The sequence below is a fragment of the Thalassophryne amazonica genome, chromosome 11 (assembly GCF_902500255.1).
Source record: "Thalassophryne amazonica chromosome 11, fThaAma1.1, whole genome shotgun sequence".
NCBI lineage: Eukaryota > Metazoa > Chordata > Actinopteri > Batrachoidiformes > Batrachoididae > Thalassophryne > Thalassophryne amazonica.
In genome coordinates, this window is record NC_047113.1 from 55,310,898 (window position 1) to 55,335,911 (window position 25,014).

At 40.9% G+C, this 25,014-nt stretch overlaps 1 protein-coding gene across 1 annotated transcript in view; it reads left to right on the forward strand.

Annotated features, from left to right (window-relative positions):
* The first annotated feature begins 1,370 nt into the window (after positions 1-1,370).
* Positions 1,371-25,014, forward strand: part of elf1 (E74-like ETS transcription factor 1) — a 71,955-nt gene continuing 48,311 nt past the window's right edge. Inside the window, 1 exon segment of the mRNA XM_034181786.1 lies at positions 1,371-1,680. The gene's annotated coding sequence lies outside the window, so the exon portion shown is untranslated.

Below are 25,014 nucleotides of genomic sequence, written 5' to 3' on the forward strand. Positions count from 1 at the left end.
CCCCCCAAAAAAATCAAGTCCACCTGCCTTCACTGCGCATGCATCATTTGGGACCACAGCCAGTCGTCTGAGACAGAGTCTCTTAACCCAAAGGGATCAAATGGATTAACGTGATTATTAACCATCAGATGACAAGGTAAAACCTCTTAAATCATTCTAAAGTCAGTTTTAAGCAGAAACGAGGCGATGCTTTGTGACGCTTTGAAATGACCGACGCGCAGTGAATGCGGCTACACACAAGCTCGTGTAGCCGCAGCGCTCTGATCGCTTCATCTGTCTTTTATGATGAACTAATGCTGAATTTATGTGGAAATGATTGTTGTACAAAAGCTTCATATATCTGTCACTGAGATAGATGATGACTGGAGTGCAGTTTGAAGCAGAAACGAGGTGATAATCTGTGAACCGCGCCTGATGACGCATGTGCAGTGAAGGCAGGGTGGACAGATTTTTTAGGGGGGCCGTTCAGTTGGTGACACCCCCTCTGTTACTGAAACAACAAAACACAAGTGAATGAACAGTTAAGGTCACCGCGAGCACGTACTTTGCTTATTATTTATTTTTCCAACCACATTCTACTTTAAAGTCTGATTTTAAAAAAGGGGATGGGGAAGAAGCATTTAACTTTTTTTCTGTAAAAGATAAGAATCAGGGGGTTTATGGAAAATGCAACTAGGCTGGTGTGAGAACTCACCACAGTCCACCGCTTCCTGTTGCTTTTAGTTTCATTTATGACAAAAAAAACTAATATAAGTGCAGGCAGGGCAAACACTGTTGGTGTCTGTAAACGTTTGTACGTATTGTCTCTGAAATCAGGAAATTGCAGTAATAAATTTGTACAAACCGGGGCCTCGACACATGCTTCACTTTCATTCTAAATCTAAAGTGATCTCGATAATTTCATTTCTTTTCGCCTCCTGCAGTTAGCAGTTGTTTTTTGTGCCTTTCAGCCCGCAGAGGGAGCAGCTCCTCCACATGCTTGCATCTCAACAGGCTCGCCGACATCGCTGACAGACTCATGTTCCATTGCAAACATCTAATTCCGCACAAAGTGATGTGAATTTTACATCTGAGCTGGTGCAACGTGTTGAATCACGATGGCTGGGTGGCGCCATATTGTTTGGTCAAAGTCTAATGTAAGTGCATACCTGTCTAGCTGTTTACTGACACCTCCTCCACTGCAGGACAAACCCGTCTATCGTCTTTCATGCTGCTTAAGGTGTGGCCCACTGGTTGGATGGCTGCGCTCTTCCCTCCCCCACTGCAGTCCCCATCCAATCCGTACCAGCAGCAGAACTTACCTGAAGGGATTTGCATGTGTGGCAGATGCTGATAGCTCATTGGCCAGGTGTTTGCAGTCTGCCTCAGGGCTCCCCTACCAATGGCGACAGTGCTGCGTGACTCTTAGGGAGAGGACAAGTTGCTTCACTACACTTCTCCTTTTTCTGTGTCACACAGCAGCAGCCATTGCGTAGTCTTTTTTTTTCCTCCCAGTTTTGTTTCTTTGCCTCCAGAAAGGTGTGGGGGCTGGCGAGTGGTCCACACCTTCAGACACACTTTGGATTATTCTCCATTTTGCCTTTGGTGTGCATTTTACTGTTGATTTCCATTGGTTGTCGACACCTACCCTTTACTCGCTCGCTACTATGGACCGTGTCACCCGAATCCCGTGTCTTTGAGGTTAGTGATGATTGGTGTCCTACCTTCTCACGCTGTCATTTCATTTATTTTGTCAGTTATGTGAGCAGACGCAAGCTGCTTGAAATGTTTTCATGCAAACTTTCGTCACTTCCTAAATCGATATACCTAGATTAAGATAATACCATGTACAAGTATTGCATCGATAAATAATAACAGAAGGAGCCATTTGTAGAAATGCTGAAGTAACTAGGTGTAGTTAGGGAACTATAATGCACATTTTTGTTTTTGTCATTCTAGCGTTTTCGTACTAGTTTGTCACTTTCTTAGGACGTGTCCAAAAGCTGTAATAAGCCATGCTCGTTAAATTCATATGAAAGCAAATGTTTTCCCACATGGATGTTTTCTAGCTGATTCCACCAAATATGTATTTATTGCGCTAAAGATCCAGCAGTTGGCAATATGGAGGTTTTGTGTCAAAATCTGTGTGCAGTTTGTATGGCGTACGGCGTATGAAATGTGTTGGTCAAATCTTCCAAATGATCCAATGAGATGTTGGATTATTGCTTTACTTTTATGATTTGTTGCCTTATATGGCGTGCTGCAGTGAGGGCGGGAACAAGTCCCTTGACCAAGCCCACATGTGTTTTTTTGTAGTGTAGCAATCATGGTAATAACGCAGCACATCATTTTGAATTTGCGTCTCTTTTTAGACATATTTCTAGGATTATTGAAGTCCCTCCAGACGTCTTATTAAAGAGGTTAAAACGCTGCATTGTTTGCCAAACTGCTGCTGGGGCTTTGAAATTGTTGCTGGACGCATGGCCAGTCAATAATCTTTATGTTGCTCATCTTTCAGTGAAGAGCGCCAGAAGCTCGTCATTGTAGGTTGCTGAGAATTTTGAATCACAGTATTTTGCTTCCCCTTTTAGCCCGCCTTAAGTACTTGTAGCCAGTTTTTTTGTTCTTACCCTTTATGTTGTTTTTTGCTTCATGTTGGGGAGTATCAGTTTCTAAAAGTTGCACGCTGTAGCAAAGATAAAAGCTTGCTTCCTGTTTCACGAGAAATCTTCTCTGCAGCAACAAACTTGCGGTCTACACGTCATGCACATATATGTGCACATACTGCACCGCCAAATGAATACAGGCACATTTGAGCAAGACCAAGAATTCACATCCACTTCGTATGCACGCATGGTGTGAGGTAGTGCAGTTGTCCCAAATAAATCCACATCAAGAACAGGCTGAACCCTTTTTTTTAAATCCAGTTTTGGTCCTTTTTATCTAGTTATGTGCAAAATGCCAAATCTTGTGATTGTTTCATATCTTTGGCATTCAGAATTCATTTTAGTGATCTAATGCCTGACGTAACTTGCAGTTGGAGCCCAAGGAGAGCAGATTACTTCAGGGATGCCAAGTAAACAGCTTCATAGTTTAGGCTTGCTATTATTGGGTTTGGATCTGTTTAAGTTGCACTGCACCGACCTGTTTTTTTTTGTTGTTTTTTTATATTTATTATCACCGCATGACTCAAACATGAATAAGGCCTGTTGTGTTTAGCAGCTACAGGTTTGCATTTGACTTGGATTGTAAACGAGGCCCTGGTGCGTCAGAGGAACACACACTGCTGGTGCTGTTCAGTGAGGCTTTGTGAGGACACAGAAACTGATGAAGGGCTGGACAGTCGTGTCCACTAGGCTCGTCTTTCAACACAAAGTCAAGAAGTCTTAGCCTGTAATTAGATCATTAGCCTTGGACGACAGAGCTGCAAGAGGAAGGCACAAGGAGGAGGTAGAAGTTTATTGCTGCAGCCCTTTCATGCTGAGATATATAAGAATTACAGCATTTATTCATTGCTGTTGTCATGTTACACATGCATATATTAAATAGAATAAAGACAGCCAACTTCAGTTTAATGTTATCATTAAAATCATTAAATTGAATAAATACATTGTGTATTTATCTTCTTAACACATCCCACATCATCTTATTAGCACCCAGGGAAGTATTTAGCTGTACTTTCTCGCAGTATGCATATGATTTAGGCTTGATACTTTTTATGATGGAGCATTTACATTCAGTCCATACAGGGCAATCTGATACAGTTTTTTGTTTGATATATGTTTATTTTCCGTTATAATTTAGAATAAAAGTGCCGTTGCTTACCTTCAGATATACACATATTTCATTAAAGTTTCATTTCATTTCATTTCATTTTAAAAGCAGCTAAAGTCACTTTTATGCAGACAAGCTGTCACTTACACTTGTCGTTTTTATGTTGTTTTCTATTTTTATGGTGTTTTATATCATTTGATATGTTCTGATTTTATTTCTACTGGGTTTTTTTTTGTGAAGCACTTTGTGATTGTAATCTGTTATAAGTGCTATATTAAGCAACAACAACAATAACTTACCTACTAGGAACCTTCTTCAGGTTTTTACTACTGTGATGCAACATGTGGGCACTGCCGCTGCTCGCCTTTTTTCACCAATAGGGGCAGCACCACATACAGCAGAAGAAACAGTTGCATAGAAGAAGCTAGTTGTTTTTAACTGGTTAGCATAGTATAATATAATATTCCCGTTCTCACTTAGTTCGAGCTTGGTAAAGTTCAAAGCAATATATTTAGCTATTATCCCGCCTGCCACTTTTGGACGTTTTGTTACCCGAGGCCAAAATTGCGAAGACCTTGCGTCCATCTGTCTGTCTGTGCTCAGCATAAGTCCAGTTCTTCCTATTGCTGCTAGGGTCTTCAGATTCACAGACACCATTCTTGGGACACATACCTTGGACATGTTCAAAGATGGTTAACCTTGACCTGTTTTAAGAGGTCAAAAGGTCACATTCTGTTTCCTATTTTTATGCTCATACAGCTGAGGGTATTTTAGCATTGCGTTATATTTGTAACCTTGCAAAGTTAAACCTTTGTGTGGCTAGTTGTACGAGAACCTTGTGTTGACCTTTGAAGTTTTACAAAGAGTGTGAAAAGGCAGAAGTAACAATAAAACACAACCGATGATCATAATGTTAAACTCGGTTAGATGGATTCAGGTGTCTGTTTATCAATGTAGTCACATCTTTTAATGTAAAATTGATTTCTGAATTGTATTTGTAAATTGTTACACAGGTCTCATGTCAGGGATGTTTGCTGCATTTTCAGTACTTCTTACTTACAGTTAAAAGGTGGAGTAAGTTAACTTGGCACCATCTCTTAAGGCTGTGGTGGATTTATGCTAACAAATTTGCATGAAACATTGTGTTTGTTAAAAAGATGTGCTGCCTGACAGCTGTTTCTTCCAGTTTTCTCTTCTCCCACACTATTTTGTTTTGTAGCATCATGCTTCCCTGTCAGTTTCCCCATTTCTTCTTTGCCATGTTCATTTTTCCAGCGCACTCTGTTTCTAGAGTGGATGGAACAGTAGAGCTAAAGAAATACACTCCTGTCACTGGAAGTTGAAACTACTGTCACCAGATGGGAAAATCTGGTTGGAGAAAGTTAAAGAGTATACTATAATATAATATAATACTATAATAGCTACAGTTCAGCTGAGGTTCCACTAGGCAAGGCGCATACAGGATTTCTAGGTGTTGAGACGGTCAGCAGTTCCACACTGTGTGTGTATCAGCATTCATCTGTTACAGATACACTCAGGACACCCGCCTTGAATAAATAATAAAAAAAGAAATCAATTGAGCAACTACCTCTCAATGTTGCAACTGTTTCTTAAGAAGAACATGCCGGGACTGGAAGCCTGGAGTTCTGAAGCACTGTGATCACCGTGTCTGAATGCAGAGCCCAGAAAACGGTAAAACTCTGCAGGTATTCAGGTTGTCATTATCTCAGAGTGCAGCACCTGTGTCTAACATGTCTAACTCTGTGATTCTATGGGGATTTGGCATTTGATCAATTCGGTCCATGTTTGAATCATGTTATTCCTAAATAGAAGCGCCTTCCACTGTGTTTACTCCATATTCACTCCAAATACAACCCCTGGCAAAAATTATGGAATCACCGGCCTCGGAGGATGTTCATTCAGTTGTTTAATTTTGTAGAAAAAAAGCAGATCACAGACATGACACAAAACTAAAGTAATTTCAAATGGCAACTTTCTGGCTTTAAGAAACACTATAAGAAATCAAGAAAAAAAGATTGTGGCAGTCAGTAACGGTTACTTTTTTAGACCAAGCAGAGGAAAAAAAATATGGAATCACTCAATTCTGAGGAAAGAATTATGGAATCACCCTGTAAATTTTCATCCCCAAAACTAACACCATTTGCCCGTTTTCTGGGCTCTGCATTGCCATTTGAAATTACTTTAGTTTTGTGTCATGTCTGTGATCTGCTTTTTTTCTACAAAATTAAACAACTGAATGAACATCCTCTGAGGCCGTGATTCCATAATTTTTGCCAGGGGTTGTAGTATGAGTTAAACAATTATGACCTTTCAAGGTCAAACAAGGTCCAAGATTGTGTCACTGATATTAAGGTGATATATGAGTTCACAGTATTGTTTAAGATGGATCTATTTCTCGCCAGTTCAGGGGGAAAAAAATCATTCTACACTGCACTGGGAACAGTGTAGCCCCTCTGATTTGGAAACCAATTAAAACTCAAGTGAATCAACTGCTACACTCTGCACTGGGCCTGTATGTGCACCAGTGCATCCATTGCTTGTACACTGTGCCATAATTTTAACCTTGACCAGTGACGTTGACTTTCATTTGATTTTTCTTAAAAACAAATCATGTTGTCCTTGGCTGGCCCTCAGACATTCCACCAAATTAGGTCCAAATCAGATCAAAACTCAAGGTCATTTGTTTACACATGGGTAGATGCACACACAGGACTCAAAACAACAGTTCTGTTGCATATGGCTGTAAAAATGTTCTTTATTTTTTGATTTGTATCAGAGGAGCAGTGATGCTTGATTGCTCCCCCACCCACAATGTTTTTCTGATGTTGTTTTAGAGACCTTCAGAGATAATGTTTTTACCCATAATGCTTTGTGATCTGGAAAGGCATTCTTTTTTAAACACATATATGATATTCTCCAGAGTTACCTGCAGTTTTTTTTTTTTATTTAAATTCATTAGTCATATAGATGATTGTCTTAAATCCACTATAATTTGTCAATTAATGACATGAACCATCTTTACTTATCTCCAAATGTTTCATCAGTCAGTATGTGCTACCGCTGGTCTGAGAATGGGTGAAAGGCAAAAGAAAGTGAGGGAGAAATATTATACTGACTATGCTAGATTATGCAACATATCACGATTGTAAAGACATTGTGTCTTCGAGCCTGCCCACACGTCACCTTGTGTATAATTGACAATCCACAGTATTGTTATTGTCTGTATTTCGTTGTGCGATTCACAACATTAAATTGTTATTTTTGGCTTATCCATTGTCCGTTCATTAACGCCCCCTGTTGTGGGTCCGTGTCACGACACCTTCCCAACAGACATACATGATCTGTTAGATAAAACCTTGAAAATGAATGTTATTAATGGTAAAAAAGAACTTTCAAATACGCCAATGCTTGTATAAACCCAATTATTTTAACTATTTTTTAACTGGAATTGCATGATGTGATGGTTGATGAAAGTGCACCTCCTGAATTTTAAGAAAAACAAAACAAAACATGGCTAAAATTCAACAGCAAACAATTCTCAGTAAATTGAAATGGTGAAGTAGGTTAACAGTATTAAGATTGTTTTTTAAATGACAGTCCTTTTGCACCATCAAATGTCCAGTAGTAACTTTATCTCCCATTTTACAGGAATGACATGTTATAAAACCTCACCGTGGACATTATGTGTCAGAGTTTATACATTTGTACTGTGGGTGGAAGATGGTTTGAGGTTTATTCCAGATAACAACAGCAGATATAAAAGTTTCCATTACAGGCTGTAGGGTGGTTCTGGAGGAATCCACCTGTTTGAAGCAGTATAATTTGAAACCATTTGTTCATTTGTAACTATGGATATGCTATACGTATACCCACTGCAACAGCTAGATGATTGCTGACATAGTAGTAGTACTATATCATGCAGTGATCCACCCTGTATGATGTAGTATCATAACTGTGGTGTACGTATATACTGAGCATACTTCAGCTGTAATTTAGTGCTACATAGTGCAAAAGGGGCACGTTCAGCCAGGCACAGAATACAACAGATTTCTAGCATAGTTTTTTTAGATTTTCATCCCAGATGCCCAACTGCAATGGTGTTTGTGGCGTAAGAAAGACGAGGGATATCTTAAGCAGGACTCAGGGCACAGGGACTCATTATCAGCAGATACTGAGTATTAAATAACTGGGATCGAGATCAGGGGCTAAAACCTTGATTGGGACATCTCTGAGTAAAATTGTTGTTAAATCCAAAACTCATTGTGTTTCATTGTGCATGAAGCTACAGAGACCACTTCAAGTTAATTTTCCTTCATTTATCTGTTGTTCTATTTCATTTTACTTGAAACTTTGCCTTCATGCTATGCAATGTACAGTGGTCCCCCTCTATTAAGGCCACTTGAACTGCAGACTAAAAGTGGCCACTTCAGAGGGGTGGCCTTTGTTGAGGGGTACACAAAATCCAGCATGTGTACAGTACAGTACTCGATAACGTATTGGTACAAGCATGAAATATAGGGAAAAACATCACAGATTTGTTGACTACTGTCCAATCAGAGACAAACCATGTCTTCCACTCAATCTCAGTTCAAAACATCACAGCACAAGAACTGTATCCTTTAAAGTCACGATATGATGTAAAATCAAAACAAGATCAGTCCAAAAAACAGTTAAGCACATAAAATCTTTAACTTGCCTGATGCCTTGGAAATGTCATGCATATTACCATCAGGGCATGATGCAAGAGTTTCTTCATGTAGCGCATCTTCAGTGTTTGTATGAATGTTGTTGATCTGCGTTTTACCAACACTAAAATCAACAGCAAACTTTCGGGAACCCTCTCCTTTCTCATTGAAACGAATGGCTTTCACCTTTTCTTCTCACGTTAAAGCTTTTCTTTTACGAGATGCGGAGGTATTGCCAACAGAGTCATTTTTCTTTGTTCTTTTGTTTACTGGAGTAATCTCACAAGCTCATGTTTGCGGGAGAGTTTTGACGCGACTTCTGTGGGAAAATCCGGTTGGGAATTTCCACGGAATGGCCGCTGTTGAGGAGATTTTCATCCTTTTGAGTGCGCTGCTGGCCACATTTGAGGGGTGGCCTATCTTGAGAGGTGAAATCAATAGAAAAACACTTGTTGCAGTAGAAATGTGGCCATATGTGAGGGGGACCACTGTACACATGAAATTAAGGGGTACACTGACCTACCGTGATCTTCAACATGACAGTAATTAAGACATATTTCTGACACAAAGCAGGTGTTTTGGGATGGTTGGCTCATCTTCTGACTACACAAAGGACATGTCAAAGACATAAGAAGCGGGTTGTTTAAAAATTAATACTACATGCGCATGTCTCCCTGTGTTGCTTGGATTTGAACAGAGGTCGTGCGGTGGTCATATAGTTTCAATATGGTCACAAATATAGCTACACAGACACGGACCTATTTCAGTCTCAAGTTCATGGTGGGACAAGGTACTTTCATTTTCTTGGAGTTGTGGAGATCATGTGTGTTGACCTTGTCTGTTGTAAAACATTCACTCACACTAATTATGAGAAAGAGGATGCAGGAAAAAAGAGCCCTGTGGTGCTGAAATTTAGCCCATTGAACTCCATGTGAAAAAACACGAATTTTCGTTCACAAAATAGGTGAGCCAAAGATGCACAGTATTCTTTCCAAATGCATCATGTACCTCCATGGCTGAGATAAATGGCAGAAAACTCCTTTCACACAGATGCTTGTGTTCACACAAGAGTTAAATATAATTAGTTATAATCTGAGGTAATTTCTTTGAATTGTTTTACAGAATGTAAAAGGTGCACATTGCACGGATGAGCACAGTCATTGGCACATTCTGATGAAGCAAAATAGGATGAGGATTTCTGATAATAATTACTACACCCCACTTCCCCATATAAAATCATATAAAGCCATTCCTGCCGAAATAAATTATGCAGTTTCGGGGATTTATCAGTGATCATACCGCACACATGACATGATGTTTATCGAGGCAGAGGAGGAACTGTTTTGTGACGGGGGAGGTGATGGTCTAGTGATTAAGCATTGAGACCAGAGGATCCTCTGTTCAAACCTCAGCCTGACCAGAAAATCGCGAAGGGTCCTTGGGCAAGGTCCTTAATCCTTAATGCTGCGTTTACACATAACAACGACAAGTCATGAATGCCACGAAGTACACATTTTTGGCCGCTGATCACGAATGTGATGATTCGGGGCAGAGGCATCAGGTGTCCTCAGGAACTGCTGCAACCTGTTACCACACGTTACGATTAATGGCACATGTTGCTGGAGAATTATCAGGAACCATTACGCACGGTCAACAATAGTGTTCCGCGTTGTTACGCGCTATCGTGCACTATTGCGCGTAACAGCGCATCGTTAAGTTCTGTCACATTGTGAACGAGGTGAATTGTCTCCACACACACACCCATATTCATCCAACCGAATTCAGATCGCTCCAGTTTTTCAGAAGAACTTTGTGACTGCATGCGTAGTTGGGCCTCTGTGCCATGGAGTGGCGCAGAAAGGAGGAGGAGGACAGCGCCAGATGTGTGGCTTCATGCGGCTGTCGTCTCGTGCATTTTCCCAAACATGCATGCAACAGGTGGAACACCTGCAGGAGCGCGCTGAAGAGCACTGAAATTTGACTTTTAGCCGACTTGGTGTCAGCAATCAAACTGAATGCGGTATAGCAGGGTTTAATTGTGTGCGCGATTCTTCCTCCGCCGGACTGGAGGAGGTGCAGAGATGTCTGGCTGCACGTGAGTCTCCTCTCGCTCCTCTGGCTCGGACTCGTTCTCCCGCTCATCGGTTACAACAGCAGGTGGAACACCTGCAGGAGCATCCTGAGGAGCTTCAGCAGGAACTGTGGAACGACATTTGGAGCCGAGTTTAATTGTGCGCACGTGACAAAAAACCGATTCGTCGTGGCGCGCAGTGAAATGTGACGCCGCGTTACAAGTCATGTCAAAACTTGACAGTTTCCGTGTCACTTCGTAATAACACGTGACAGTTTGGGCTCCAAGAACCATCACAGGAACCACTACGAATGTTGTCACGTTCTATTAAGGATCAATACTCATCAAGACGGATCAATACGCTCAGTTGCGACCTCCACGACGTGAGACGAAATGAGGGTGGTGTGTGACATTCGTGGAAGATTTTTTGACAGGCAAAAACATGCTCCATGATTATCAAGAATATCACGCACCAACACGCACCATTAAGAAACATATTCAGATGCGTTAAGTCACATTAAGAATGTCAGGAATGTGTCACGAATGACAGAAAAATGACATTCGTAATGCGTCTTGCTTATGTGTAAACGCACTTTAAGTTGCTCCCGGTGTATAGTGAGCGCCTTGCATGGCAGCACCCTGACATTGGTGTGTGAGTGTGTTTGTGTGAATGGGGTCAATGTGAGGCATAATTGTAAAGCATTTTGAGTGTCTGATGTAGATGGAAAAGTGCTATATAAATACAGTCCATTACTTTGTGCGCTGACCAAGATTCATGTTCATCAATACGGTGAGAAACCAGATGTGTTTTTCACCCAAATGTTTTTGAATGAACTGAAGAATGTATTGCGCAAGTAGTAATAATAAGAAGAAGCAAAAATAAATTCAGTAATAATTGTAAATTAAGTTGTCATGTCAGTGATGATTGGTCAGTGCTCCTGTGTTATTTGCGCTCACACTACATGTGGCTGCAGCCGATTCAATTGGACTGAGCCACAGAAACATTTTTTGAAATATGCCAATTCAGAAGCTTTTAAAACATCCTTTTACTCAGTAGCAAGTAAGCATTAACTCCATAGAAAACTGGACTTGTCAGTATTTTATCATTTTTCCACTTGGTCAGCAAGTCGGACAGACCTGCGCCAGCATGCTGGCCCTGGTTAGGGCCCAGAGCACTCACCAAACTCTAGCAAACTGCAATTTGCGGGTGCAACATGCTCGGGTGCAGCCCAGACTACATAGTGGCAGTTCACCTAAATTAGCAATTTCACTGCTGCAAATTTTACTGTGGAGAAAAAAAAAAGATGAATCCCACGCTTCTGGGCACTGTAGTGCCCTCTGTCATGACCTCCTTTACTATTCGTTGTGTGCTTTTTAAACTTCTGACACTTGGTCACCTAATTACAGCACACGTCTTTGAGACAAATATGTCGGGGTGCATCATGGAATAACCTGTCGCAGGGTGTGTCTGGGTGTAGAGTAAAATGTGGGCTGTTGTAAAATCAGTTGTCACTGACACATGATCTATGTGGTGGATGCAACATTTTCGCATGTTGCTGCACAACAGGTTTGACATATGAATACATATGAATCTAATAAAAGAAGTAGCTAAATAGAATTCTCACCCCATATTGAATTAATTGTATTTGTTTTTATTCAAAATTTACAGTTTTCTAGATGAAGAGATGTTTGAATATTATCTTGAATCTTTGGGTTATAAGAGAGTCATTCTGTGTATAAGCCTTTGAATGAGGTCCTACACCCAATTTTATGCCTAATCTTAAAAAAATAAATAAAATAAAATAAAATGTCCCTTCACTAATGCTTAGCATTCATTGTTTTGTTTTTTTTCTTGCCGCTCATCTGGGTCCGGGTCATGGTGCGACTAGACCAAGCAGCTCACACCACACTTCCCTATCCTTGGCAAAGTTCTGTAACTTGTTCTGGGGGATCCAGAAGCATTCCCAAGCCAGCTGGGAAATATAACTCCTCCAACATGTCCTGGGTCTTCCCCGGGGTCTCCTCCCAGTTGTACATGGCTGGAAGACCTCCCGAGGGAGACAACCAGGGGGCATTCTCACCACATGCCAGAAGGGGTCAGACGCCCTGAGGTTGATTCCTGACAGTTATTATCACCAGATACCATATCATGAATCCCTATGTATTGGATACCAGTCCATTGCAGGTTACTTACCCAGCAAAGGCCAGTACCCATTTACAGCGGGGTGTACTGGAACAGTACAGATGACGTGTCTTGTTCAAGGACACAAACAGGTAGGGTGACCAGGAATTGAACTGGGGTCAGCATATTGGTAGCCCACCACTGAGTTACTTGCTTTTGGGTTTAAAAATGTTTGAAACCTACTGTACTTTGCCATACAAAACAAAACAGAAATTTCACTTCACATTTTAATCATAGTCACTAAAGACATCTGGGATCATCTTGCTGGGACATGACTATGCAACATTGCCGGTAGTGGGTGTTGTAGTAGTAGTAGTAGTAGTAGTAGTAGTAGTAGTAGTAGTAGTAGTAGTAGTAGTAGTAGCATTAGTAGAAAATAGACATCCTTCAGTTTCTCAGTGACGCAGGATCGTTGTGCAAAAATATACAAATGATACATGCCATTTATTTGATTGTACACAATAACAGCATTTTCCTACAAAATATTTGTAGACATTTGAAAATGGATTCAGGTGTGTTTTTGCTTGTCAGGCTTGACATTGGACATGTGCACTCGTGAGTCTTTGCTGGGGTGAAGGAGGCCCACCTGCTCTTTCGTTCTTGTAAAACACAGCCTACTTTACAAGCCCTCTCCCTTCGCCTGTTCCTAAGCAACAGCCACTCCTTGTTTACCTAGTATGAGTTTTTGCATTGTGATTCTCATCAGTACAACATAACCTCAGTCCCTCTGGGACGTCACTGTCGGGCCTCTTCATTCAAAGTGATGCAAATATTATCATATTCACACACGACTGTCAGATACGTTGCCTGTAATGAACACAGTAATAATGTTTTTGTCCCATTTGGTTCGTGGAATGTTTATGTTGATCGTATATGCTTGGATTTTTCTAAAACATTGCAGATCTCAAACACGGTTAAATGTTGACACCATCCCTACATATTAATTAAACCTGTCTCTTGCTTTAACCAGGTAGTTTTTTTGTGCTTGCCTCCTGCAGTGAAGCTGCTCCTTCGTCATTGCCTGACTATCATAAATAAGTGCTGTGTTTCATAAGGCCTCCTCAAATATTGACCAGGCAGTTCTACTTCCTGCACGGCCGTAAATCGGATTGAAGTTCAGAGCTGCTGAAATTAATTAACTAAATAAAATAGGTTGTCTTTATTGTGTGTGGTGGAAGTAGATGTATTTGAAATTACATTAAAAGTAGTGTTACACAGCTCACAAATCAGTTGGAGTCTCTGTTCCCTCCCATAGCAGCAGAAAACAACCCATCAAGAAGACAAGTTGACATGTGTTTCAATAATGCAGTCATACTTAAAGTATGCAGCATAAAATGGTTGTCATCACTTCATGAAGTGTGGTTCATGATAGTTCAGTCACATACCTGTAGCTTACCAGTTTTCCCCCCATCCTTATTTGAAGTTTGTACCTGCCAAAGTGAAGTGCAGTAACGGTGCACACCTATCCTTATTTGCAGGAATGGGGCGCATTGTTATTGCTTTCACGATTACATGGGAACATCGTTTAGTGGTACTCGATGCCACACTGACCTAGTATCTAATTGTGTGAAATATCAGATAAGTTTTGTCAAAGGAGCTAAGCTGTTTCAGCATGACTGGTCCCATTTGCGTGGCTTTCAAGGGGATCAGATATGAAAAGGTGATTTAGTTGTCATTAGCTGTTAAGACAACATAATCTGGAGAAATCGCAAAGGTCCTACAAGTGACATTTTAAACATTAATATAGCGGCCAGCAATTATTTTCTGTGTAAGGACACAGTGGGGTAATGGTGTCCTGCACTCCTGTGTGTGTTGTAATCTGAGCTTTTCTGTTATGTGCTTTCATAGACTGACTGGCTGTGCATACACATTTGAGTCCCATCCTGTGATGCCCCTCCACATATTTGACATATTGTCTGCACATGTAGGATGGTGCATGCTTAATGGTAGAATGTAGGGGCAGAAGTAACTCGAGGGGGGTTCAACTTTGGAGTTCCATTAAACCTGTTCCCGTCTTCTTGAATGTCTGGAGTTGCATCAGGAAGGCCATCCAGTGTAAAACCTGTGTCAAATCAACATGTGGATCAATCCAGTTTATTATTGTCAGAGGGAAGTCATTGTTTTGGTGTGACGTGCCGGTGCTGTGGTGCTTTGGTGGGCCATCAAACACCTGGTCCTTTATCTGACCTTTACTTATTTTGTTATGCACCATGACATGAGCAGAAAATAAATTATTGCAGTGGTGCACGACTAAATTATCAAAAACATATTGAAAGACTTGTTTTGAAACTTTACTATTTGTATTATGAACCTGAGATAAGGCTGCAATGTTGGACTGGAGCTGAAGATAATCAAGTGAAGATACAAGAAAGCGAGCAGCTCTCTGATTGTTGTTGATTGTTTACCATCTTATATAAGCCCCCCTGCCCTGAGCCAGCACTGAAGACCAACCTGGTGAAATCACCTGCATCAAATACAGTACAGCTTACTGGTATTCCGTGACAGTTGGAATACTAAATCCACCCCACCAATCTATATCCAAAGTGGGGCTGCGGCAACAACACATATATGCTCCTGGGCTACTCCGAGTTAACTATCTCATTTGGCTTGTGGCCCTGATCTAAAGTTGACAAGGGCCATATGTAGCCGCTGGGCTGTGAGTTTGAAATATGTAAATAAATGCAAGAGTTTTGTTTTCCTTAAAACAGTATTTGTTGCATGTAAAAACCAGCCTAAAGCTAAAGAGTATGAGGAGATAATGAGATGATATCTGCTGCCTCTGTGGGCGTGTTGTTTGTTACATATTGCTGCATGCCTAACTGTGGGTGGACACATCATCCTGCGTGTGTCCAGACCTGTTTGGTATGCAGCTTCCTCTTGCACACAGTTGGGTCCCCTGTTTCCAGACTCCACTCTGACTCGGAGCCCGAAGATCTCGCTGTTAAATCTTAACACGTAGCTTGTACTGTATAGACTCCCTGCTTAGTCATATAATCTATACATACACAACAGATTATCATGTCATTTTACTGGTTCTACACACACACACACACACACACACACACACACACACACACACACACACACACACACACACACACACACACACACACACACACACACACACACAGTAATGTCAGTATGCTGCTAAACCAACATTTCTCAACATTGCAGCCAGTGAGTGAAAACTTCACACACTTGAGAAATGTTGGTTTTTCAGAATGCAAAAGATGGAGAACTGCACTCTACTTTGTCTGGGTCGGGCTCAAAACTTGTCTATCAGTCCTTATATGTACATACATGCAGTACATACATGAATTAATTCATGTATGTATGTATTTTTACAATAATTTTATTACTAAGTGTTTTATACATACATACATACATATGTGTGTGTATATATATATATATATATATATATATATATATATATATATATATATACGAGGTCTATTAGAAAAGTATCCGACCTTATTATTTTTTTATTATTATTATTTTTTATTATTATTATTTTATTTATTTTATTTTATTTTATTTATTATTATTTTTTTCAAAAATCATATGGATTTGAATCACGTGTGATTACATCAGACATGCTTGAACCCTCGTGGGCATGCGAGAGTTTTTTCACGCCTGTCGGTTACGTCATTCGCCTGTGGGCAGTCTTTGAGTGAGGAGTCGCCCACCCTCTCGTCGATTTTTTCATTGTTTAGGAATGGCTCAGAGACTGCTGCTTTGTTTGATCAAAATTTTTCAAAACTGTAAGGCACAACTGAGTGGACACCATTTGATAAATTCAGCTGGTTTTCAGTAAAAATTTTAACGGCTGATGAGAGATTTTGGTCTGGTAGTGTCGCCGTAAGGATGGCCCACGGCGCCTGACGGCGATCTGCGCTTCGACGCGGCAGCGTCTCGCCGTTTCAAGTTGAAAACTTCCACATTTCAGGCTCTGTTGACCCAGTAAGTCGTCAGAGAACAGAGAACTTTCAGAAGAAGTCGGCATGAGGAGTTTATTCGGACATTCCATTGTTAACGGACATTTTGTAATGAAAGAACGTGCGGGCAGAGTCGCATGTCGGGCCGGACCCAACCGCGGGGGGTCGCGACAGGAAAAACACCTCTGTTGGAAACCTTAACGGGCAAGTTGGAACATGCCCAAGCTGTTAAACAGTTTCTCAGTTACTCACTTGTTGAAAGCCATCAAAAGCCGCCTGAATTTTACAAATGGCTTTCAACACGGAGGTGTTTTTCCTGTCGCGGCGCACACAGATTTGCCGAGTCGTCACGGAAATGACTCGGCGAATTTGCGCGCACGTCTTTCATTAAAAAATGTCCTTAAACAGTGGAATGTCCGCATAAAGTCCTCATGCCGGCCTCTTCTGAATCTTCTCTGTTCTCTCACGACCTCCTGGGTGAATTAAGCCTTAAATTAGGATGTTTTCAGGTCGAAACAGGCCGACGACGGCACCTGGAAGCGCTGCACGACACCCAGCTCCGTGGGAACTCCTTACACCGACAGAATCACCCCATAATCTCTCATCAGCCGTTAAACTTTTCACCGAAAGCCAGCTTAATTTCTCGAATAGTGTCCACTCGGATATTCCTCACAGGTCCAGAAAGAATTTTGATAAAGCAACGCGCGCCGTCTCGAGCAGCGTGTGAAACAAAGGAATTCAGCCAAGAGGGCGGGACCACATCTCACTCAAGGCCTGCCCACAGGGAAATGACATCACCGACACGCGTGAAAAAACTCACGCATGCGCACGAGGGTTCAAGCATGATTGGTGTAATCGCACGTCATTCAAATCCATATAGTTAAAAAAAATAAAAGGGTTGGTTTATTATCTAATAGACCTTGTATACCTTTTTTATTTTTTGCAAAAACCATATGGATTTGCATCACGGAGCCGCATGGCGCAAAGCACCGCCGTGATGAAGCCTCACAGGACATGTTGGGGCATGTCCAGCTCATGCACAATTTCTCGGATACTCACACGACTGAAAAGCAACCGGAAGCCATCTGAAAGCCACCTGAAAGCCGTCCTGTGAGACCAACATGGAGGTGGTTTTGTGCTGCGCCATGCGCGGCATGGTGGCGCAATCCTCCGCTTCTCTTTCCATGAAAAAAACTCCTGTAACAATAGAATGTGCCGAAAAAGTGTTGATGTCCACGCCTTCTGCCTTTTTTGTGAAAGTTAGACGACGTCCCGGATCAACAAAGCCTTCACCTTGGAAATGATCTGGTTGTTTGAGCGGGGTCTGAGCCTGTCGATCAGCGCTCGGAGTGTGCCGCGCTCTCAGACGCTGTGGGCGGTCTTTAAACCGGCTGGAGCACTCCTTAATCTGTGTAATCCCCATAAAATCGTCGCTGAAAGCCATCTAAATTTTCCGAATGGTGTCCACCTGGAGGTCTCTCACAGTTTCTGGAAAAATTTGATGCAGCAAAGCTCCAAATCGTTCAGACATTTATTCGCAATAAAAATCCGACGAGGGGGGTGGACCACTGCTCACTCAAAGCCTGCTCACAGGCGAATGACGCAACCGACAGGCGTGAAAAAACCCACACATGCGCACAAAGGTTCAAGCTTGGCTGATGCAATCACACGTGATTCAAATCCATATGGTTTTTGCAAAAAATAAAAAGGTCTGATACTTTTTGGACAGACCTCGTATATATATATATATATATATATATATATATATATATATATATATATATATATATATATATATATATATGTGTGTGTGTGTGTGTGTGTGTGTGTGTGTGTGTGTATGTGTGTGTGTATGCCTGATTGCTTTTTTCTAAATGTGCTGCCTGCTACATATAAATACAAAGACAGTTGCACATGATTACACAGTTATAAAATGATTATTCTGGAAAGCAGTTGTTGTAAAATTGTGGAATTAATTAATTAATTAATTAATTAATTAATACTACTACTACTACTACTACTACTACTACTACTAATAATAATAATAATTATGTCAAATCTTGTATGAATATACCCTGATTTTTTTGTTTGTTTGTTTGTTTGTTTGTTTTTCTGGTGACTGCCAGCACAAAATCAAGTAGGCTACATTAATCTTCAGAAATGTGGTCACACATTTTTTTTAATTTTGCATTTATTTGTAGTTGTTTTTACCATAGTATATAATATATAAAGTTTAAATTAGCTGTTTGGAAAACCAGTCAACATAGTTCATGTATGACATAATTAACAACAACAACAAATAAAAGAACTTTGTACTTTGGAAAGTATCAGGAACATCATTTGTGTTTTCTTCATTCAGAGTATATTTCTGTGTTGAGCTGGTATTTATCTGGTTATGTTCTTCTCTGTCAGGTTGCGTGTGTTGTGACATGTCAGTATTAGTATGTGAGTAAAGTTGAAACACTTTTTCAGCAGCTGGTTTATGCACTCAGACACCAGTTTGTATATTTCAGCAGAGAAATTTGGAATGTTTTTCATATTTTTCATGCGACATTGAGGAGATTCTGTGCACTCGCTTCATGACATGTCTGTGTGTTGTTGACATATCTGATGTGTCTTCTTCATATCGGCTCAGAGGGAGACTTGTGTCCTCTATAAAATGGAGGGAATTGAGCTTTTCCAGTCTCATCATGCATCACATTGCTTCCATACAGCAGCCAAAACAACAGCAGAGTCAGAATGAAGCATTTCAAATATGTCTGCAAGAAAGGAATCAGCAGGGCAGCATGAAACAACCGACACACACGCACAGACTTGCATGTATTTTTATCCTTACCGTTTGCCAGTATTAAAAAGGAAACCCTTTAGAATCTCTTTTATTTTTAAATTGAGAAACCAGGAGAAAGAAATCAAACTATCTGGCAGGTTTATGCTATAGATCACATTAAACATACTTCTTACAAAAAATAATCTTAATTTTAGAGTTGGATTTATCAGATTCTTCAAGTTGTCTTTGAGCCAGACAAATTTGCACACCCCAGCAGATTTCAGTGAACATGTTCTTGCTGGATACTTCAAATTACAGCTCGTAGAGCGGTTTGCACTAGTGTCTTATTTCCAAAGCATTCTTCCACAGTTCGTGTTGAAGGCAAAAACCTGCATCTTGTACAGTGTAAATGGTGTCAACATTTTGCAACTACTGATTGCTGTCTGCTGTGTCCTAACCTCATGTTCTGTGGCAAGAAATTCAAAAGCAGAAACAAAGTGGATGCACAATGAATTTTAATACAGCCATTTTGTTTTATCTTCAAAATCAACTTGAAATGTCTAAAACTTCAGCATCGGGTATGCTTGCACACACACCTACCTGCACATTTTTTGTGGCACAATCCGGCAAACCCCTGAAATTTTGCATAAGCACACACTCTGATCTACACCTCAGACTGGGAATTGGAAGGTCAGACTTGAGGCTATGTCATCAAATTGTTCTTTCTTCTCCTTCTCCGCATTGGTAACCCATCTGCACAGTGACAGTGCCCAGATGCTTCAGTAAACCCTTATGAAGGAGCTCTATGGTATGCAGGATGTCAAACTGTGATATCTGTGGGTGCAGATGTCTCTTTGAAAATTAAGCTGCAATTTCCTGCACTATTTTCACAACTTGAGAATTTCTGTCTGTGGTACTGGTCTGTTGCCACATAAGAGCAACGGCAGTCTGCTTGGGATACGTTTAATAAAGTTTCTCTAAAACATCTCCTTGAAAAAAAATCTAGATTTGGTGGCTATAAAGTGGTAAAATACTCAAGAAAATGAAATATAATGGGAATGTATAAGAAGATACAGTCAGGTCCAGAATTATTTGGACAATGACCCCATTTTGATGATTTTGTCTCCATACACCACCACAATGTAGTTTATATGAAATCATGGAGATTTGCATATAATGTAGAATTACAGCTTTAATTTAACAAAAAAAAAACAACCCAAAACAAACAAGGATTTTCAACCAACATGCATTTCCACAAAAAGAAGGTGTGAAAATTTAGCTACAGCTCGCAACAAGTCACAAAGGAGAATCAAGCCTAGATTTTAACAAATTTCTTGTCTTAAAATCTTTCTGTTTCAAACTCCAGCATGAAGCTGTGGCTGGTGATGCAACAGAGGGAAGTTGCACGATGCAAAGTTTCGCCAATCACAGAACATTCTAATTCCTTCAGAGTTGCCTTGGTGGCTTCCCTCAGGACTCTCATGTTTTTTTTTTAGAATTGCCTATTCCAGACAGATGTACCATACAGTTTTTGTATTTTTCATGACTGATGTAAATGAAGTCCAAGACATATTCAGCAACATGGAAATGTTCATGTATTCATTATGAGCTTTGAAATAGTCAACACAACAGTGGCATTTTGGTTGTTTCATTTCAACTCCACTGTAGTGGTGTACAGAGCCAAAAGTACAAAAGAAAATAAAAAAATTTCACTGTTCAATAACTTCTGGACTTAACGGTAAAATTACGTTTTTAAAAAACTGATAATGAATGACTTATATTGCTTTAGGGTAAATGTTCTCAGTGGGTTGTGAGATGTTCTACGTCTGTCTTACATGCATGAGAATGCTGTGTGACAGGAACTTCATAATCTATTCTGAGAATTTATGTCAAACCCGAGCAAGGCCACACACTGCGTCCATGTCTTGGTTTGAGGAAGGGGTTAGTCAGGTCATCGATGTTTGCACGCATTGTGTCAGCACTGTGGGGAAGAGATGTGTGCAACTGGCATGTGTGGCTTTGACAGTCTTTTGGTACACTTCATGTTTTCACCCATATTGTCACTGAAGTACTTATATAGACGTATACTGTCATCTCAGCTCGTAATATTTAAAAAAAAAAGAATCCAAGTACTTCCTCTCTCTCTCTCTCTCTCTCTCTCTCTCTCTCTCTCTCTCTCTCTCTCTCTCTCTCTCTCATGCATATATACCAGACAGTCATCGTGAAAAAAGAGGTGAGCCAAAAGATGAGGCTGAGGCTGATTGGTCATGTGTTTTGGATAGTATCTCAAAGAACAAGGTTGTGGATACAAGTTGTGGAAATGAGGTTCTTTTACTGGATGTCTGAGCTTAAACTCACTCAGCAAATTATTTCGTTCCTACCAAGATGAAACAAACAAGCTTTAGAAGTGTAAGATAATTTATCTTGCTTTAAAGGGTCATTTCTTATTTTAAGTATTCTACATGCTTATTTCTACATTTCACTCACTCACTCATCTTCAATCGCTTATCCGGGATCGGGTTGCAGGGGCAACAGCTCCAGCAGGGGACACATTGACCACCTCTGACTGGGGGATACCAAGGCGTTCCCAGGCCAGTGTGGAGGTATAATCTCTCCACCTAGTCCTGCGTCTTCCCCAGGTCTCCTCCCAGATGGATGTGCCTGGAACACCTCAGCTGGCTCCTTTCAACGTGAAGGAGCAGCAGCTTTACTCCGAGCTCCCCACGGATGACTGAGCTTCTCACCTTATCTCTGAGGGAGACACCAGCCGCCTTCCTGAGGAAACCCATTTCTGCCCCCTGTACCTGTGATCTAGTTCTTTATGACCCAACCCTCATGACCATAGGCGAGAGTAGGAACGAAGATTGACCAGTAAATCGAGAGCTTCGCCTTTTGGCTCAGCTCTGTTTTCGTCACAACAGTACGGTAGAGCGAATGCAACACCGCCCCTGCTGCACTGGTTCTCCAGCAATCTCTCCTCTCCATTGTCCCCTCACTTGTGATCAAGACCCTGAGGTACTTGAACTCTTTCACTTAGGGCAAGACCATATTCCCTACCTGGAGTAAGCAATCCATTGGTTTCCTGCTGAGAGGTGTTTAATTCTAGATTTAACAATCTTCAAGACATCTTGTCAAGTGAAATTATCTGTCCATGCAGCAAGATCATTTCCCACAGATTTAGTGGTTTTATCTTGTTTTTAGACACCCGTTTGTTGCAGTGCAGGGAAAGGGTGAGAAGCCCGAATATCCGGGAGGGAATCAGAGTAAAGTTGCTGCTGATTTGCATTGAAAAAGAGCCAGCTGAGGTGGTTCAGGCATCTGGTGAGGATGCCCCCTGGTTGATTTCCTTGGGAGGAGTCTTCCAGGAATGTCCAACTAGGAGGAGACCCTGTGGGAAGACTCAGGACATACTGGAGGGATTATATTTCCCAGCTGATTTGGGAATCTCTCTGAATCCCCCAGTAAGAATTAGAGGACTTGGCTGAGAATAGGAAAGTGTAGCCTGAGTTGATGCCACCAGGACTGAAGAAGCGGTAGAAAATGAATGAAAATTCTTTGAAATACAGTTTCCCTGATTATGTTTCGTCAGATTAGATGTCCTCTTTTCTTAGGAAACACCCGCATGAAGTGTCCTAACTTGTAAAACAAAAAAATCTCCAGCTTTCCCTATTATTGAAAACATTTTTTAAACATGGGCACAGAGCCCACCACTCACACTGCAACATCCAAATTAGCGTCCGCCTGCTGGCCCGTCCATTCCTCCAGCATGTTGTCATGACAGATGTGTTTAATGTTGTGCGTTTTATATATTTTGTTTGCCATAAGTAAAAGAGCGCTACCTTGTTTTGCTTCTGATGCTAGCTGTGTTTTTGTAGAATTGTGCAGAGAAGCAAGCTGTCCCATTACATCCGGAGGTTGCAGTGACATGATGAAGAGTTAATGTAGACAAAGTGGGATGTGTAGATTTTCGGTCAGCTGTTCACAGGCAGTTCATGACTAAACTTCTAAAGAAACTGCTTAACCCTAAATTTTCCTCAGCAGAAACTAATTCAATCATTTTTACCCAGGTGCAGTTCTCTAAATTTGGTCAGCATGGCCATTTCCTGTTTCTAGGACCAGATCTATAGAGGATACTGCACCTGTTTGAAGGATGAGGTGCATATCTCCTTTTGCAGGAAAAATGCCCAACATTTAAAAAAAAAAAAAAAAGAAGAAGCTCCATTTGCCAAACTGTGGCTTATTTTTGCAAGAAAGCAGGTCAGGTCTAGTGGTCTGTACTGGTGAGGCACATTGCTGCATCCACCACACCATGGAACCACACTGGGTCCTGGATGCCAGCTAGGCAGACAACCGGCCTATCCCCTAAGAAAGCAAACAGTCACAATTTATATGTGATTAATAATCTGCAGCTGCATGGCCTTTCAAAATTCAGGCTGAATTAATTATGTTTCACTTTACAGTAGTGTTCAGAATAATAGTAGTGCTATGTGACTAAAAAGATTAATCCAGGTTTTGAGTATATTTCTTATTGTTACATGGGAAACAAGGTACCAGTAGATTCAGTAGATTCTCACAAATCCAACAAGACCAAGCATTCATGATATGCACACTCTTAAGGCTATGAAATTGGGCTATTAGTAAAAAAGTAGAAAAGGGGGTGTTCACAATAATAGTAGTGTGGCATTCAGTCAGTGAATTCGTCAATTTTGTGGAACAAACAGGTGTGAATCAGGTGTCCCCTATTTAAGGATGAAGCCAGCACCTGTTGACATGCTTTTCTCTTTGAAAGCCTGAGGAAAATGGGACGTTCAAGACATTGTTCAGAAGAACAGCGTAGTTTGATTAAAAAGTTGACTGGAGAGGGGAAAACTTATTCGCAGTGCAAAAAATTATAGGCTGTTCATCTACAATGATCTCCAGTGCTTTATATTGGACAAAAAAAAAAAAAAAAAACAGAGACGCGTGGAAGAAAACAGAAAACAACCATCAAAATGGATAGAAGAATAACCAGAATGGAAAAGGCTCACCCATTGATCAGCTCCAGGATGATCAAAGACAGTCTGGAGTTACCTGTAAGTGCTGTGACAGTTAGAAGATGCCCGTGTGAAGCTAATTTATTTGCAAGAATCCCCCGCAAAGTCCCTCTGTTAAATAAAAGACGTGCAGAAGAGGTTGCAATTTGCCAAAGAATACATCAACTGGCCTAAAGAGAAATGGAGGAATAGTTTGTGGACTGATGAGAGTAAAATTGTTCTTTTTGGGTCCAAGGGCCGCAGACAGTTTGTGAGATGACCCCCAAACTCTGAATTCAAGCCACAGTTCACAGTGAAGACAGTGAAGCATGGTGGTGCAAGCATCATGATATGGGCATGTTTCTCCTACTATGGTGTTGGGCCTATATATCGCATACCAGGTATCATGGATCAGTTTGGATATGTCAAAATACTTGAAGAGGTCATGTTGCCTTATGCTGAAGAGGACATGCCCTTGAAATGGGTGTTTCAACAAGACAGTGACCCCAAGCACACTAGTAAATGAGCAAAATCTTGGTTCCAAACCAACAAAAGTAATGCCTCGCAGATGTGAAGAAACCATGAAAT